The sequence below is a fragment of the Poecilia latipinna genome, unplaced genomic scaffold (genome assembly GCF_001443285.1).
Source record: "Poecilia latipinna isolate Pla-1442-1.1 unplaced genomic scaffold, P_latipinna-1.0 Scaffold2823, whole genome shotgun sequence".
NCBI classification, from domain to species: domain Eukaryota; kingdom Metazoa; phylum Chordata; class Actinopteri; order Cyprinodontiformes; family Poeciliidae; genus Poecilia; species Poecilia latipinna.
Genome location: NW_015115439.1, coordinates 130,986 through 135,666, shown reverse-complemented (window position 1 = coordinate 135,666; position 4,681 = coordinate 130,986). Strand labels below are relative to the sequence as shown.

Below are 4,681 nucleotides of genomic sequence, written 5' to 3'. Positions count from 1 at the left end.
ATAAATCTGATGCACAAGCGACATGCGATGGACAGTAAAGCTGCTTCTCTTGGCCCACTGGGAGTTACATTTTGCTTCAAAACCCATTGACAGAAGCAACAGGAGTTGAATAATTTTCTACTTTCTTGTGTAGCATCATTAGCCCACGTGTGCTCGTCTACATGTACAAGCTAGAAATTTCACATGTATGAATTATGCTGTTTGCTCTTCTGGATGAGGTCAAGTGACTGTCGCCTCACCATGCAAGTTTCATAGAAATGAATGGAGAGGGAGCAGTGCTGACTACTGTCACCGAATGAACATTACCTCAGTTACCTACCAGGCTCCTGGTCTCCTACCACAGAGCGTAACATAAAGCCCGATGAGGAGGAGAGAGCCAGGGAAACGCTGGTTTAAAAGGCGAACGTGACAGTTGCTGTCTGGGAGCGCTTTGGCTTCAAAATGAATCACTGGTGACTGTGTTCATCACAGTCACCAGTGAACCACTGAACCTGTGGAGCTGCTACGCTGTAAAACAGTAGCAACTAAACAACTGCCATATCCACATCTAAATCGCACCAATGCATCTTGTGGGTGGCGGCTCCCTTTCCCCCCTGCCAAGAACCGGAGGATCTGAATGTGAACTCCAACCCCATCCCAATTTTTTATTTAAAATGTGTTTCAGACAAGGTGTATTTGCATTGTTATGCAATTTTTATGCTATTTGTAAACAATGGTCTCAAAATGACACGAATATTGTTTATCGCAACAATTTCTGGGACAATTAATTGGCCAGCAAAATTTGTCATTGTAACAGGCCTAATAAGGAGTTCCTGAAACACTTAGACTAAATAAATTTGTAAATTATTGAAAAAACTGAGCTTCCACAATAAATTGACTTAGAGGGAAAGAATACAACTGCACACCATGCATTTTTATATTGCATAATTTTCCATCCACTTTACAGTTCTGTGCTACTACAGATTGAGGTTTGGGGTTGTAATGTGACAAAAAAGTCCAGGGTGTGCAAGTCACTGTAGCTTTTCAAGCCTAACATTGAGAATCTGTGCTTTGTTCTTCAGATGATACAGGTCCTCCACCTTCCCCTCCTCCTAGTTCATATTGAAAAATTACTCACACACTTTAAAATGTGAGCCTGCAAGCATATTTCTCAGTAATGAGCTCTGTTTTACTCTTGGCCAAAGTTCAGCTAAGTGGTGTGCTCATCTGGAAAAAAGCCCAGTTGAAAAATGTGTGCCTGATGTTGTAGGCTCGGTGCCCAGATGTAGACATAATAACAGGTCCACAGGGATTTAGTGCAACCCCACCACCACCACCGCTCCACCCACTTCAAGACTTTTCCAGTTCCGAATCTGAAGTTCTGCTCTGAGAACGGTTCAAATGTTGGAATGCAAGAAATCAGCTACAGGGTTTAAGTTTGATGGCTTGCGTTTATGTCCTCAATTGAAGAGTCATCTGGACTGTAGGATTGAGAATTGATATTTGTGAATATTTCCAAACACTTACAGCTGTGAATCATGGCTTTGTCACCCTGTAAAAGAAATCTGTCCGAGAATTCCCTATATATGCATGAGCTGAAGACAATTTTTTCATGTGTAGAAAAGTTGCATAAACACAAGTTTTTTTCCCACAATTAAATTCAATTCTAAACTTATTTTATCTCAAAGAAAAACTTAATGTTGTCGTAACTCGTATCATCCAAGTATGTTCAGAATGGTTGGATCTCTGGCTACAATCAAGTAGCTTGCCATCATCAGTGTGTGAATGTGTGCCTGAATGGGAAAGAAAGATGAAGTGTTGTTGAATCTCTTCAAAAGTGCTATACAAGTCTGATGTCAGTTCATTTAAAAAGGCCTCTGAGAGAAGACTGTTGCTGTATCAGTTTTATGATATGCTAATGGCTCAATTTATGGTCAGCAACATGTTATGGATGTCATGATTTGTGAGGAATGGTGAGGGAGGACGCAGGCAGACCCAGGTTGAAGTGATGATGATTTAATGAAAAATCCATCGAACTGAACAACAGGCAGCAAGACGTTACACGATGAGGATCCGACAACAGACAAAGGCAACAGGTGGGACTAAATACACTGGGAGGGTAATCAAAGAAACGAGACACAGCTGGAAACAATCAGGATGGCACAGAGATTCATAGGAGAAAACAGGACACAGAAAACCTCAAAATAACACACAGAAAAACACAGATCACCACAATGGAAATGTCCAGAACTTTATTGCTTTCATTTTGATTAATTATTTACGTAGGTTTTAACAGAAACATTTTTTTTAATGCGATTAATTTTTTTTTCTTGCATACAAAAGTCCCTGGCCTGAACCTTTGTATTTGGTACGTCTGTAAATTTGAAGCCCAAACAACAATGATGGTCAACAACGCCGCTTCTCACTTAATTTTTTCTTTAAAAAAATGATCTGATGGGATGCTGGAAAACATTATTGTTGTGTTCAAGATGTGCTAAAAGGAGTTAACTTATCAGCAAAGCTATTCGAGGATACAACAGCATCTCAGTGCTAAACATGTGGCAGCAGCACAGATGTCCCCAACGCTAATGCAGTTCACATTTCTAAAGAAGTTTCATGAATGATCAGGGGTTTCTGAAACACTGGAAAGCTGCATAGATATAATAGCACTTTGCACAAATCTTATGGTTGAATAGCCTAAATAATAGATTAAAAACAATAAATATTCTCGTTGTTGACCTCATGTGTCTAATTATTCAATAATTTAGCAGTAAATAGAATTTTAAGATATTTATTTTGTTGACATATGGTTTCTGATTAGAATGCAATTAGTTTCAATTAATTAATTACAGACCATGGAATTACCTCAAAAAATTTTTTTTTTATACGAGTCCCGTTTGGCACTATGAGTTGTTGATAAGCAGTGCTAATCCACTTTATTTACTTTTCCTGCTCCTCTTAAAACTCTGTCAAAAATCTTGTTTTAGTTTGTCAACATCTGGCTACAAGTAAACAGAACACTTTGCATATGAAACTCAAGGCTTAAACTTCCCACATTGTGATACTAAGAGCTTAAGGGTGAAACCTCACCTGTTTTAGGTGAACCAACCAATCGGAAGGCAGATGTGTTGAGCTTTAACCAAAGATAGATGCATTAAATTTACTTTAATTTAATTTTAGGAAAGCAAAGACTGATGTTACAAACAAATTCTTGAATCTGGAGATAGCGGAATAGGATGGAACACTGTAAATTAAATTTAGACGTGTTGGTATTAAAGGTAGCAAAAATTCCATCTATATAAAGATCACTAAATTTACATAAGCCTGCTCTCCACCACTAAGTAAAGACAGGATCTTATATGGCTGCCAGGAAAACATGGTTATCACATATGGGACTATAGACATGTAAACTATAGTTCATAGACTGTCCAGGGGTGTCAAACTCCTGTCCTCAAGGGCCGGTGTCCTGCAACTTTTAGATGTGCCTTTGCTGCACTACGCCGAATAGAATAATTAGGTCATTAGCAAGGCTCTGGAGAACTTATCTACACAAGGAGGAGGTAATTAAGCCATTTCATTCCAGTGTTTTGTACCGGTGGCACATCTAAAAACTGCAGGACACTGGCCCTTGAGGACTGGAGTTTGACATCTCAAGTCCTTCAACATATTGAAGTGTTGGTTGTGGCCAGATTTTTAGGGTGGAGATTACAATTGGGCATGAAGAGTATTGCTTAGGGGAGATAGGGAGCTTTGAGGTAACTAATGCAGGGATTGATGATGGTTTACATCCATTCAGTTCTAATTGGTACCAGTCAACATCTGATTGTTGAAGCAATCAGACTGTTTGTAGGTTTGCTCCCCAATAATACATCAGGTTGGGTAGAGTCACATTACCCTCTTCTTTGTGTCTCTGAAGGAATCGCCTACTGATTCTGGGGTATTTATAACCTCATAAGAACAAGGACAGCTGTTCATCAAGAAGTCTGAAGAATGATTTTGGAAGAAAACTGAAATACTCAGAAAAAGATACATAAATCTTGGCAATATATTCATTTTACTACATGCTACTTTGCCGGCTAAGGATAAATTTAGGACACTCCACTTCTGGAGGTCACATTTAAGATTATTAAGCAGAGGAGTGAAATTCTTTCCGAACAGATCAGAAAATGAACGGGTCACATTAATTCCCAAATATTTAAATCCTGTTCTAGAGAGAGGGAAGGGCAACTCAGTTTCTGTAATTTTGAGCGGAGAGTTAATTGGAAAATGTTCACTCTTTGGGAAATTCCTTTTATATCCTGAAAATATACCAAAATGGTTTGGCGAATTCACAATGTTGGAGATAGACGATAATGGGTCTAAGATATAGAGCAATAACTCTGTTTTTTTTACCATCTTTTAGTAAGAGCATGATGGATGTTGCCTTCTGCAAGGGTCTGTGGCAAGGTTCCCAGATCCAGAGTGGTTAAACCCATCCGTCCGTCCCTCCCTCTTTCTCACCCTCTCTCCCACCTTATGGGGAGCCGGGTCGTGGGGCAGCAACCTAAGTAAGGAGGCCCAGACTTCTCTCTCCTCAGCCACTTAGGCCAGCTCCTCGAGGGGAATCCCATGGTATTGCCAGGCCAGTCAAGAAACATAGTCCCTCCAGTGTGCAGGGGCGCCGCCAGGAATCATGGGCCCCCTGACAAAAAATTTGTTTGGG

At 39.9% G+C, this 4,681-nt stretch overlaps 1 protein-coding gene and 1 long non-coding RNA gene across 2 annotated transcripts in view; one reads left to right on the top strand and one right to left on the bottom strand.

Annotated features, from left to right (window-relative positions):
- LOC106939295 (protein SHQ1 homolog) overlaps positions 1–4,681 on the top strand; it is a 50,008-nt gene that overhangs the window by 4,535 nt on the left and 40,792 nt on the right. The window lies entirely within an intron of this gene.
- Positions 522–4,681, bottom strand: part of LOC106939296 (uncharacterized) — a 7,740-nt gene continuing 3,580 nt past the window's right edge. The window contains exons 2-3 of the long non-coding RNA XR_001422811.1: positions 4,038–4,043; positions 522–532 (exon numbers count right to left, since the gene is read on the bottom strand). This is a non-coding gene — a long non-coding RNA (uncharacterized LOC106939296). The remainder of the gene's footprint in view (positions 533–4,037; positions 4,044–4,681) is intronic.